Below are 14,052 nucleotides of genomic sequence, written 5' to 3' on the forward strand. Positions count from 1 at the left end.
TGGATACCTAGCAGCTTCCCCCCAAAAAAACGTTGAGCACTACGTTGAGTGATGCTTTCTATCAAAGCAAGAACCAGCTTGGTCTCTCCAGTGGACTAGAAATAAAGTGTTCGTTGCTGGGACAAATTCACCATTGAGAGAATATTGACACCACTGTGTCTAGCCCCAAAATATTGCATATTGACCACACCTGTGAATACTAGAATAGTGCCCAGCTTGCTTGACAAAACCCCTTTGCAGTGTTACAAAATGCCACTCCAGCTCCCTCCTTCAAACCTTTCTGCAGCATCATTACAGGTACCTGCTATCTACTTGCTCAGGTTCCTTTTTTTGATGCAGATGAATGACAAAAGTGTAAATCTGGAAATAACCCCCCCAAACTTTTCCGTGGTGAGTGAGCTCAACCTGTTTAATGAATTTCTGTGCCAAGAAATGAAGAGGTGAGCTACTTGCTTTTGTGCAAGGACATAAAGCACTTTATTAGCACTTTATTATGTGAGACTGTGTAAAATATTGCTATGCTGGAAGATGCTGCATTTTTGCAGTCTGGTGGCAGCTCTTGGGACAGTGCCTGCCTGCTTGCCTTCCTTCCTTCTTTCCATGTCTTCACCGTTTTTGCTCATGTGGCTCACCCTATAATTGTACAAAATTTGATTAAAAGCACTCAAGAGTTTGTTTTTTATGTGAAAAAGAAAAAAAAATCCAAATATTTTCCCTCAAGTCTTTGTAGGAATCAGCATTGCCCAACATGGGTTGTATCACAGGAGTTTTTCTGATTCCCCCACAAATGATCTGTACATCTTCCTAATGTGCTTTTCTGCCCTAAAGCTGGCACTAGGGTTTTTGAGAAGTCCTGCAGCATGAATTCCCCCAGACCTGCAGACAGTCAGGCTGTGAAAGCCACACAGGTTGTCTTTAAGAGCTTTTCTGCAAACCCTTTCCTGCTATTCCCTGTCTGAGGATGGATGGAGGCAGCATTGGCAAATCTGAATAACTAATCAGAGTCCTCATTAACCCCCCGCAGAGATGCTCAAACATTCACTTTGCTGTTTGTGAAGCAGAAAAAAAAAGGGGGGGGGGGGGGGAGGGGGAGAGGGTGGAGGGGAGAACAAAAACCAAAACCCCAAAACCAAAAAACAAAACAAAACAAAACAAAACAAAAAAACACCCTGCATTAAAATTGATGTGTTATTAATCCCACTGTTCCAGACCTCATGGGCACCGAATTTTCCTCCATCTCGCCTGAGGCTGAACAGTATGGTGCCACTTCTGCGGGGCACTTTGACTTTCCATTATTTATCGGTGTGACGCTTTTGTTCCCCATGCCCAGATGTGCACATGTGCATGGGGGGGGGTGGTCTCCAGTACTTCCATATGTGTCCCCCCCCCTAGATAATGCAAATTGCCTATAGAGGGGCTGGGCTCTGCTGGTGGACTCAACTGGCTCATATCCTGGACTGCGTCTCACCATGGTGCTGGATGCCATGGCTTCACTGTTGTGGAAGAGCAGAAATATCGCATGCATATTAGCATGTTTTAAATCTCTTTTTGCTCTCTTTACTCTCTGAGCAATGAAACAGGTTAGGCATCATCAGGTTTAGCCTATGGATCTGGGGAGGTGGAAGCATGAAAATGCCATATTGCTCTTGGCACCTTCAAGCATCCCCACCTTGCAGCTCTGAACCATGTTCAGAGGCTGCTGAAGTAAGAAAAGAAATTGCACAGCTGGGAAAAAACACACAAATCAAAGTGTTTTTTTTGCAATGCTCCTCATTCCAGATTGCAGTGGCTGTTGGAGCTGCATGACTGTGGTTGGGGAGCCACGATCACCCCTTGGCTAAGGCTGGAGCTCCTAAAAGAGTAAACCTGAAATTTGAGCTTTTATACTGTTTTGAACATATACAAGGTTTCTCTAGTTTTTACCACATATGTAGAGTTTGGGGCCGGCACAGCTTGGAACAGACTTCTAAGTGTAGAGTGGGTAATGAAAATATTTCAGCAAAGCATTATTAGGGGGACTTCACCATTTGTTATTTTCACTCAGGTCAAAGGAGCTGGTATTAAATTTGTTAAAAACCAATAGCCACAATTAAACAGCACTGACCTGCTGACATTGGAAGCATTGTGATCTGCTCACACTGGAAGCAAGGTAACTTGACAGAAAACATCTTCAGTCAAAGCTTAAAAACCCTATTTTTTTTTGCAAAGATCCTGGATTTTTTTTTTTCTAACTAAATATCATCTTAATTAGCATTTACTTACCCTTATTTAGATGTTTATTAACAGAGATGCTCTAGCGGACCATTTGTTTCCAGCCTGGGTACAGGCTCAGGTCCTGGGATGCTGGTACCTGACCTGGGATCCCATCTCCACTGTTGTATGTCATTCAGGTTGGGAAGATGGGGATTTAGGATGTTTTGGGGATTGCCGTTGATGCAATCTGTGCAATGATGTGATGCAGTCATGTTATTGCCATTGACAGGTGTCTCATTTGTAACCCTCCTGCGGATGCTCCACGTGACAGTGGGTACCCACTACACTGTGTCTCAGCAGCTTGTGTTGCCTGCAGTGGAACATCTTGGAGAGGCATCCCCTCCATTCCTCCTGCATCAGGAGGACTTCAAAGGCCTCTGCTAAACTTCAAAGGATGCCTTTTGAAGTTGCTAAAAGTGTGTGCTGGCTGAAAAAGATTTATCTCCCTTTGCAATGGTGTTTGGGGAAATGTTGCTGGTGGGGTTGGCTATTTGCACTCTTTGTGACAGGGACAAAAATTGCATCTTTTGTGCGGAAACCACACAAATGCTGTTTATGTCCTGTCAGTGCAGGTGCATGCAGCATCCAAGATCTCAGCCCTGATCACCTCCAAAGAAGAAAATCTGCATCACTTGGGACTGCAGAGTCTGCCAAAGCTATTTTAGCACTAGCAAAGCCCTATTTATCTGCTCCTTTTCTTCCAGTTCTCATGTTTTGTTCCTGCTGCAAGCCCAGATGACAAAAGTCTCCCATGGGAGAAAAAAAGACTCTACGGGGATGACAGATTGCTGCAAAATACAAAGTTTTTGTAACATTGTCGGGACAAATCCAAAGCAGGTCAAATCCTGGGTCCTTGACAGGTATTTGGCGTCAGCCCTTGCATGCTCTTCCAAGGCACGAGCCCGTTGGTTTTTTATTCCTGATCATAAATATCCTTAATGATATTTAAGCTGCTGTTGCAGTTGGAGAGTTTGGGAACTCAAGACCCATCTGAGTGTTTAGCATAGCCCAGATTAAGCTTCTAAACCTTTTGGCAGGACTCACACATGCCTGAGGAGTCAAGAGGCTTCTTGCCCTTTCTGCTCCTTCACCAAGGTTTCCATGTTTGGAGGTTTTGGGTCCAATTTCTGGATGGAAGAAGAAGGTTTTGGAGCAAGAGCAGACGCAGAAATGGGTGCTAAAACAATAGTGTTGAGAAGTCAGATGGTATTTTGGAAGGCTGGGTGGAGAAATCACATCGGTGATACTGAAACACTGTACAAACAACTATTTTGCATTATCACTGTTGGGCTGTTTCTGCCTGGTTTTGCCTTGAAATCACCCACTTGCTTCCAACATCTGGAGGCCTCAATGTCGCCGAGTTTTCCAGGAACGGCACTTTCTGTGGGACCTTCCTCATGGCCCCTCCTCTTCTGTACCCTTGGCTGCAATAGTGGATATAGTGTGTGAAGGCATGAAAACGTGAGTGCTGTTATTACAGGGGATTCGGGGTAGACTTACAACCAGAGGGAATGGCTGTCATGATTCTTCCAGCAGGCGAGGTGCGGCTTTCTGCCGGTGACATGTTGAAGATGTGTACCACAAACATGTTTTGCAGACTGGAGGAGCTCCTCAGTAGTGGTGTGTGGCATGGTAAATGTACTGGATGGATCCTGGGGATCTGAGGAGCGCTCCACCAGGTGATACACATCCAGTGCATATATCAGATGTACACTGGAGGTCTGAGGAGCTCTCTAGAGGTGATGTGTATCGAGGCACATATATCAGATGTACATTCAAGATCTGAGCAGTAGTACGTCAAGGGATAATAGACATATGTTGGTGATCTGAGGAGGTCTATACAAGATAACATAAATCGAGGTAGACGGACGTATTGAAGATCTGAGGAGCTTTCCAGAGGTGGTGTGTATCAAGGGATGTAGATGTTTAATGGAGATTTGCGGAGCTTTGTAGAGGTGTTATATATAGCATGGTAGATGTATTTGACATACATTGGAGATTTGAGGAGCTCTCTAGTGGTTATGTATATGATACATACTGGGAGATGTATCAGATATATATTGGACATTTTAGGAGCTCCAGACCCGTGGCATATATCATAGATGTATATATCAGACATATATTAGACATGTGAGGAGCTCTCTAGAGGTGATTTATATCAAGGTAGATATATCAGACATATTGGAGATCTTAGGTGACGTTTATCACTTAAGATAGAGGTAATATCTAGACCTGATGTATATCTGTGTATATATCTCAGAGATCTGAGGAGTTTTGTCTCCTATTGCCTGGTTTTGCCTTGAAATTACCCACTTGCTTCCAGTATCTGTTGGAGGCCTTGATGTTTTCCAGGTTTCCAGGAATGGCACTTTCTTTGCTCACTTTTTTTTTTTCAGAAAACACGCAAAAGGCATTCATGGCCATGCCAGTCATTATTCAGTCCAACTTCACTTTTTACTTCTGTCTGATATGCAGAAGGTTTTAGGCAACACATATCTTTTTCTTGGTTTTGGTGGGTCTCTGGTTACTGTCCTGCCAAGGACTAGCACTGATTTGCCAGATTTCAAGTTGCCTTTACAGACCTTCTCCTGTGTTGTTGTTTTTCCCTTTCCCTTTCCCTTTCCCTTTTTTCATTTTTTCCTTTTTTTTTTTTTTTTTTGACATGGGAAACACTGCAGAGAGGGAGATCTGTGAAGGCATTTAGTGAGATAATTAAAGCTGAACTGAGAAATACAGTAATTTGCAGACATGCTTAAGTGGGTTAGGCAGCTAAATCCCATTTAGGCAGGGAAATTTTGCCACTTGATCTGGTTGGATGGGCCTAGAAATCCTAATCTCAGCCTCCTTAAAGACCAGATCCTTGGGAGATGCAGCATCATCTCTAACATTTGTATGGACTTTTTCTTATTAAATAACCTCTTGATCCAGCTCTCCTTGTTTTTGAATTGTTTTTTTCCTAATTCACGCTGTCTGAGCTTGAGTGTAAAAGGCATATTTACACTCAAGCAATGATTATAATTAACCCCAGGGCTGGTGACAGCCAGTGCAAAACAGGGGCATGGCCAACAGCAACAGCAGTTTCACAGCTTTTCCCCTGTTTTCTCCATTTCAGACCCATATCATACTGCTAACCCACTGTGAGATCCCATGCCGGGGATTTGCCACCACTGAGGAACAGCAAGGGACAGGACAGGACATACTGGCAGATATTCCTTTGCAGATATACTGGCAACGAGCACATCTTCATTTTCCAGACACATCTTGGTTCACCCTCTAAAACTCTGATTTATTTTTGCCCTTCCTTGGAGATGTCCAGAGCTGCCTGGACATGTCCCTGGGGTCTGATCTAGCTCAGCCATTGGCCCAGCTTTCCCAGGGGGGAAAGCTTTTCCAAGGGACTATTCCCACCTGTATTTTCCTTGGTTCTACTTTCTGCCCCATCCTGGAAAATGCATGCTATAAGAGCAGACTTGCCTGTTGGCGATGGCCACAGTGGCTTCACTGATGATGCCAAAGAACCTAGCACAGAAAGCTTCATCCTCTGCTTAATATTTAATCTTGTCATTTCAGTGTTTTCTTTCAGTATTCAATATTTCACCATTTACTTTCCCAGGCCGTGCATACCCAGAAGTCTTGCTTTTGGGGCTGCAGGAGAGCACCTGAAGGACAGCAGCTCCCTGAGCACCCCCCAAACGGTAAAGTGGCTTCATTTTATATTAACAGGGTAATGATATATATTAATTGACAGGGACACGGTGACCTCAGTGGGGCTTTATTTGGGGGATTTCTGCTCTTTCCTGGTACCCCTGTTGCCTCTTTCCTTCTTCAGTGAGCATTTAGAGGGGAATTACATATTTTTGCTGAGTTTTCTGTTATTTATTTATTTATTTTCGAAATCAGGCAGCTCAGGGAATCTTGCTTTAAAGCTCAAGTATTGAGAACACGTTGTTAAAAGCCATAACACCATGGCTAGCCTAGAGCAAAACACAGATTTCTATTTAAAAATACCCAAAATATGGGCTGTTATCACTGCAAAATATTGGCAGATCAGTAGGATATGGAGAAATGGTCACCAGTTAAAAATAACTTGAACACAGAGCTTAAAATAAGATGTATATGAAACCAAGGGTCTCAGAGTTCTTTAGTCAGACCCAATCACTAAAATTAGGGCTTGACAGAGTGACAAATGTGTTAGCTCTGTGCCAAAACTGTAGGCACCCAGAGGGTGACAAAGAAAATAAATCTCTGTTGGCTGCAACTTCCCTCCTAACGGAGCACAGAGGAATCTTTGGTCATTAACAAAACAGACTGAAAACGGAGGTGCTACTTTTGATTTGTGCATATGTCCTAGAAAGGCACTTTATCTCTTCCTAAATCAGTGAAGATTAGAGTGGGCACATCTCAGGGGAAAACCCCAAAGCTATTTCTGTTCTTCCAGCTCAAAGTGAAGCTTTACTTCGTCTGCTGAATGGCAGAACACAGTGCAAGACCTTTGGCTTCTTTTCTTTGAGTTTTGCCTACTCTGACAGCACTTCTAATAAATGGCAGCCAATAATGGCAGGATTATTTTCCCTGGACTGCCCTTTTAGCCCCAGTTTTCACCAGTGACCTTCCCTTGGCCAAAAAAAACAGCATTAAGTGTGTGATGAAGTGGCTGAATTTCTCATAATTCCAGATTGGATGTGGGTTTGCCCCATTTCTATTAAAGGTGTAAGTTGGGTTGACCTTGAAAACGCTTCTCTGGTTCATTCATGAGGGCTTGGGGTCACCACGTGTACTTCTTTTGGGGGCGATCCTCCATACCTTGATGCTGTCTTTGCAATGAGTATTTTGATGTGAGCTGCCTGGTGCTTATAGGGCTCAGTGCCCTACAGATTGCTTTGGGGACATTGGGTTGCTCCTCTGGAGGAAGCCAAGGATATGGAAAACAAGAGCACATGTCCATGGAGGGCACAGCCTGGCCTCCAGCAAGGAGGCCAGACCCAGTATATGCAGCAGACTGTGGCGAGAGCATGCAGACATATCCCACTGAAGGTATGGAAAGACATGATGCTGGGCGCATGCTTCAATATCTTCTGGAGCAGAAGGCTGATGTTGCTCTTGGCAGTTAATGATAGAAATTATCTACCCCAAAAGCCACCTTCTGAGATGGTGTTTCCCCTTGGCCCCCGTGTTTTCCAGGGACAACCCGTTTTCCGCTTTCCTCTTGAAGCCTGCACATCTGTGGAGATGCAGCTCTGAGGCTAGGTTGTGCCTTTTTTCACTGTACAAAAAAAAAAATGGCACATTTCACACCCTAAACATTTCACAGTCTTGTTTTATACACATTTCATTTATTGGGTTGAGTTCAAACTAGGCTTTTACTTCCATCTCACATATTTTGGGGTCTACCATTTAGAGTAAAATGGAGAAGAGACTGTATTAAATATCAAACAAGCTTAAAGGAGCTCAAAACTATTTGTAACTCCCTAGTTAGCTGGAGACTGTATAAATCACCACATCATGTCTCAAAGTGCTCTTTTGTCATGAAGGCTGGAAATATGGGGGGAAAAAGCTTTCAAATGGGCAAATGAAAGATATTTAAATTGGAACAATTAATCTAGTGGCTCACATCACAGTCATTGATGTCTGGGTTGAGTTTCAGTAGCAGAAGCTGCAATGTGTTGGCTCTGGGACATGGACAGCACTCTGCTGATGCCAGAAAGCCTAGAATTTCTTTTTGTCAAGGAAAAGCTCATTGTGTCTTGTGGTCTGGAGAGCCATTTCTCATCAGGAATTACACAGTTAAAAAAAACAAAACGTAAAAATCCACATCCATTTCCATGGGGGGAGGCAAGACAGGGAGAAGATGGAGAGCTGCAGCAGAGGGATGTGAAGCAGAAACTCAGCGAGTTGGGAGCTCTGATTTATCTGCCATATGGGAAAGAAGAAAACAGCCGGCTCCAAAGGGATTTCTTTCCCTCTCCCAAAGGGAAAATTTACAAGCGTGTTAGCAGAATTTAGTAAGAAACAAGGCAGTTTTAAGTGAGAAAAGGGTTTTATAGGTGTGCCATAGCATTACTCTGCTTTTGGTGCTTTCCACAAGCAGGGAAATCTTTGCTTTGGTTCCTGTGCATGTCTCACCACCCACATGTCTGAAGTCAGGGAAGGTGGGCTGTTTTAATCCAATTCCTGCAATCTGATCAAAAAGCGGGTTTCCACTGGCATTTACCCATTGTAATCATTCACAGAGGTGTTGGGAGATTTGTGTGAAAACTGCAAGCGTGGACACCTGAAAAAGGTTTTACTACAAACTGCACTGTCACTCACAAGATGGTTATGGGCTGCAGCAATGGTTGCAAACAGCCATTGCCTGTTATCTGCTCCCGACTGCGTAGTTTGTGGTCAGATTTTTGCCAGGATCTTTGGAGTATCAGGGTTGGCTTTTGCACCGGTGCTGGTATGATCCACACTTTGCAATGTTTGCGCCGACTGAGAAATTGGTGATGGACTGCAGGATGGAAAAATGTAGCTGGCAGTTAAACTTCTGCTGAACAGGATTAACCTTGTCCTCAAAAAAGCTCTGTGACAAGGTCTGATCCTGGCTGGGACTTTGGAGTGAAACCTCCCCATTTTGGGACTGGTGTGGGATCAAAATTTGGTGTTTGGATGCTGTAAATGTGGCTGTGCAGCAGTTCCTCTGTCATTGAATTAGCAGGTTGCAGTAAAAAATGAAGTGTGTAAGGCAAGTTTTGAAAGCATTGGGCAAGATTTTAATCATAAATTATTCCCACTTAATTGCTTGCAGCAAAAAACTGTTAGAAAATTAATCTGCTCCCTATTTTTGTTAATACTCTCCAAGTAATCAGAACCTTTTACCGGACAATTCATGTCTGGCATGAGGATGTTTGCACATTTTTAGGATCATCAGCTATGTTTCACTTCAAAGGTTTTCAATTTGCCCTCCAAAAAAAACTCACAATCTGCTCTTTTGGGAACTTTTGCTGGGCTAGGGGCTGTATTGCCCAAAATTCAAGTATTTTCATGTTACTTTGAAGAAGCCTCTTTGATGTTTCCCTGTGCTTTTTTCCCTCAGCTTTTTTTGGAAGGTGCTTTAATGGTCTCCCTCTATAAAAGTAACACTTTAAAACGTGTGTAGGTATCTCAGCTCTCCACTTAAAAAAAGAACAAAGTTGTTTAATGCTGCCGTTCAAGGTACATTAACCTTGTCTACTAAAGCTCTGACTGGCTTTTGCAGGTTTTATTCTTGTGTTTATGTTGCAGAGATATCCCTGGAGCATTTTAGTTGGCAGCAGGGATGGGTATCTTTGGAGAGAAGAGAAGTATTTAGTGGTAATTGTTGTTCTCATCAGAAATGCACCACCGCAGCTCCCCCCCACACACCTACTCCTTTCCATGCAGCTGGAACTGGGGGTGATTTGCAAATACAAAATGCTTTTTCCCCCGCCAGGGGAGAGATTTCCCATCCTGTGGGGAAGTTAGTTGTTTTTCGGCAAGTGTGTTTTGGCATCCCCAGCAGTGCAGCGTGTCCCTCTCTCTTTTATTGGTGCTTACATATCAGTCAATAACATTTCTAGGAGAAGAAAACGGGTTTATCATGAAGAAATACCAAATCCCAACCTTCTTTAGACCATGGCAACAGCGGAAGCCCAAGCTTGGTTTGCTTTTTTTTTTTTTTTTTTTTTTTTTTTTTTTTTTTTTTTGCATTGGGAAATAACTCAATAATGAGATGTCAGGAATATTGCGAAGGTCAGCATTTAGGGAACTGGTGTCTTGGCTGCTCCTGGTGCAAAAACTCTCCTGGAATTGAGTAAAGGAAATCTGGCTACCAAATATTTAATATATATATATATATATATAGATGTATATATAGATGTATATATATATGTATATGTATGTATATTTGCTGGCCCAGTGGTATTTCTGGCACATACCTGTAATGAGGCATCATGCAAGCCCACTTGGTAGGGAGGAATCATGAGAATCAACTGAGAATGGGTAATATCTTGAAAAATGTGTTTATTCCCCATTTTTGACCATTTAATAGCATCAGGTGTGTTTTTAGTGAGCTCAGGGTGGCAGTAGGGGGTTATTTTAACAGCTTGTGAAAAGATGGTGTTCATCTGCAGCTGGAAACTTTTGTTTTCAGGGAGATAGGTGAATCTTGACACTGAAGGTTGGCGGCAGGGGGAGGTTCAGACAGCAGATATAAATTTGGTGTCTGGGGGAGGAGAGTCGCTCCTGATTCGCTTTACAGGCAAGCAGATGGATGCTGTCACCTGCAGAGGGTGAACCTGTCCCTGCTCATGCTTCAGAGCAAGATGTATAGTTCTCTGGAGGTTCCTCTCCCTTCCTGTCAGCCGTATTTCTTCATTTTAACTTATATATACATATATAATGAATGCATATATCATAAACATCAGCATGCGTAACCCCTCTGTGAAGACAGTGGCATAAAAAACTAGCAGCCCCTTGCGGAGCATGACTAACACACCATCATTGCGAACCCCCAGTTTGAAAAAAAACCAACACCTTTTAGAAAAGTAATTTTCCACTAATACACTGAAATACCTTCCTGTGCCTGGAAAAACACACTGAAGTGCCTTGAATAATTTTGCAACTTTGGGAAAATAAAGGGAAATGCATGAAAACCCGGCTTTATGGTTTTCCACTTTGAATCCTCTCTTACAAATCACATGCTGCAGGGGAGAAGCTGTTGAATTAGCTGGAAAAAATGATCCCTACTTTCCATTGGTTTGGAAACAACAGTTGTATCTTGCAAAGCTAATATTAATGTTATCCACAGAAAATGGTAACGTGGAGTCCAACAACATGTTTTTTTTTCACATTTGGTGCTACTTCTAATACAGTTTTATAGCAGTTCTGCTAATCGCACAGGTCAGGGATTATTTCCTCTTCACCTCCAGGATGGCAGATGACTGTTGGTAATACTCAGATTTTTTAAAACATTTTGAAGCATCAGTGGCCACTGTGAAAAGATGATTTCTCAACTCATTGTAATTATTTTAATTTGAAAAAGGAGCTGATATATGGCTGGCAAAAAGCAGCCTATAAATCTTTCTGAGCTGCAACTCTTTTAGGTAGACACAAGCTCTTCAGGAAATATATTTCCAATTCAATGGCAATATTTCAGTGGTAGCTAAAGTATTTTTTATTTCATAAGGAAATTTAGGATACTTTGATCTCAGGTTGCAGCCAAAACCTGAAGTACTGCCCCTTCTGGAAATGAAAAGAGCATTTATTGACTTTATTGCTCAAAAATTCTCTGCTCCATGTGATGCCCTGTAAGGGGACTGCAATTACTCCTTCTGCCCTCGTCGGCTCCCTGAAAATTCACTGATCTCCCAAGATGTGACCATTTGCTTGAGCTGGTCTGTAAGGTGTTGGTAGGGTTGGTTGTTGCCCTGTGCATCCTCCCATATCTCCTTTCGTCCTCTGGATGATTATAGCAAAGAGCTCACTCACTTAAAATCATTTGGAGGGGGGGAGAAGATGTTAAAAAAATAAGGATTAATGCATAGTATAGCAGCTTTTGAACCTTCCCTGTGCTTAGAAGAAGCGCCTCACTGCCAATAAATCTTTGTGGCTGCAGGAAAGTGCTGACAGCTTTGCACTGTTATCCTGAGATTCATGGCTGGGGGCTCCCACACAAGGCACCCGTCCGGCACTTCCGTGGGCGCCAGCCACTTCCCTGGATATTTACGGCGCCCAAGTGCATTTGTTTCCCTGAGATAAATATACCGCTATCAGCAACAGCTGTCTCTCATTTTTATCCCTTTTTATATTTGGCTATAAGTCCTATTCTCCAAACAAATCAACGCCCGTAAAGCCTCAAAGAATGGCTTGATTTAGTGAGCAGGTTAGATGATATTCAGCAATTAAATTGGGCTCCGGACTGCCACCTTCTGGGAATATATTCAGCCAAAAAGCCCACACCCTGTAATAAATTGCCACCTGCTAAAGGTAGGCTTGCTCCCAGCATGAACAATAAATGCCAAGCAGGGTTTTTCCCCCCAGATATCCATCTCTGGGTGTGTGTTCTTTTTTTTTTCAGTCTCCCACCAAGATGTCTGGCCTGCCAGAATGCTGAACTCTGCTTTTCTCCAGGCTGCAGCAATTTCTGGTGAAGCCATTTCCCCCAGGGGCTTTTGCACTGCCTCTTGAGGATGGGGATGCCAGAGCCGTAAACCAAATTTTAACATCTGACCCCACAGATTCTAAGCTGGAAGGAGCAGATAATTTTGCTAGAGGAAAAAAAAGATAAAAAGCATAATTTCAGGACTTAGACTCAATGATCCTCATGTGTCCTCTCCATCTCAGGAGATTCTATGATTCTAGGGTTTTAATCCCATAAATACAATAGCCTTCTTCAAGATGTTTGTGTCATGCAAGGACCCCACTCTGCCTTCCCAATGCACAGCATTTTGGGCGTGCTCTCCTAATAAGCTATTCGTGGGGCACCATACTTGTGCAAAGTGTGTGCACGTTGCTTTTTTTTTTTTAATTATTCATTCAAAACAATAAGGGTGGTTAACAATCGTGCCATGTAGATAGCACTCAGCTTTCCGCATGGACATAGCCTCTTGTGATCTTGGTGCCCTGTGGTTCCTATAAAGCCCAAAGCCTCATGGAGAAGACTAGAATATTGCAGATCTACCGCTGAATGACTGTGGGGACTGATCTGAAGACTCCAAACCCACCTCTGCTCTTGTGCCCTGGGTGAGAACATTTCTTCCCATGGGTCAGTGTTGCACTGCAGAAGCAACTCTATCACTTTTTACTGGTAGATCCGTTGGCAATATCAGAGGACTTTGCATGGGGCTCCTCTCCAGATGAGAAGCCAGCACAGCTCAATGACAGGCAGAGTGACCAAGCGAAGTCTTTGAGAGATATCATCTCTGACAAAAATGAGCTGTGCCTTGTTTTGCAGGGAGAAATGCACCTTTGGAAGTTCTGGGGAGATTTCGCCAGGTGGCTTTGTGAATTTACTCAATACAGAGCTCAGAGCCTCAGAGAGGACCCAGGATGGTGGTGGGTTGCTTTTTTTTTTTTTTTTTTTTTTTTTTTTTTTTTTTTTTTTTTTGTAGGTTGGTTGGCTTGTTGTTTGCTTGCTTGTTTATTTATTTATTTATTTTAGCAAGTTTATTGGCTTGCTTTTTGAAGCCACCCTCCATCTGCAACCAAATAATAAGAGGCATTTTTGAGCAAAGACCTGCTTCTTTGGTTGCTCTTGGCCGTCAGGTCTATCTTGGAGACCGTGTCCAGCCAAAAGCTCCTCTGCAAATTTGTTCCGTCACAGTGTCTCTCTTCTTTGCCCATTGCCATGGGGCCTGAAGATACCTCCAATAAAACTCTGTTCCACCCCCACCCCTCCCCAAATAGGTATGCATTTGCAGAAAGAACAGCAACTTCAGGAGAGGTTGAGGGGAGCATATCTCACCCTTTCACTGGCTTCAGGAATGTCCATTTGGGTTGTACAACATCAGGGTTATCTCCCTAGCTCAAATCAAGCAAAGGTTTGAATCTACTTTCCTCATTCCTGTGTGTTCAATTGCCATGGGGTCAGTCAACTCAACATAGGAGCCAGCTGGATTGGTCAACACAACATCAGATACTCAACATAAGTTTAGTGTGCAACGGATTGAGCATACAGCATTACTCCATGGTGGCAAAATGCAAAGAGACATCATTTTTTAGGTTGTTCTTTTTTTTGGTATGTAGTTTCAGGAAAGAGAAGATTTTGCATTTTTGACTTCCTTTCCTGCTTCCCAAAAAGAA

The 14,052-nt window shown here is 43.0% G+C and overlaps 1 protein-coding gene across 4 annotated transcripts in view; it reads left to right on the forward strand.

The window, feature by feature from the left end:
• The window catches only part of PKNOX2 (PBX/knotted 1 homeobox 2), an 86,730-nt gene that overhangs the window by 44,371 nt on the left and 28,307 nt on the right, over positions 1–14,052 (forward strand). For 2 of the 4 annotated variants that reach the window (XM_084301533.1, XM_084301534.1), the window contains exon 3: positions 5,867–5,948. The exons of 1 other annotated variant lie outside the window; for it this stretch is intronic. The gene's annotated coding sequence lies outside the window, so the exon portion shown is untranslated. Of the gene's footprint in view, positions 1–5,866; positions 5,949–13,204; positions 13,306–14,052 lie in introns of all 4 variants that reach the window. One more of the 4 variants, XM_084301535.1, reaches the window with a different exon arrangement.

The sequence above is a fragment of the Netta rufina genome, assembly GCF_964035555.1.
Source record: "Netta rufina genome assembly, chromosome: 25".
NCBI lineage: Eukaryota > Metazoa > Chordata > Aves > Anseriformes > Anatidae > Netta > Netta rufina.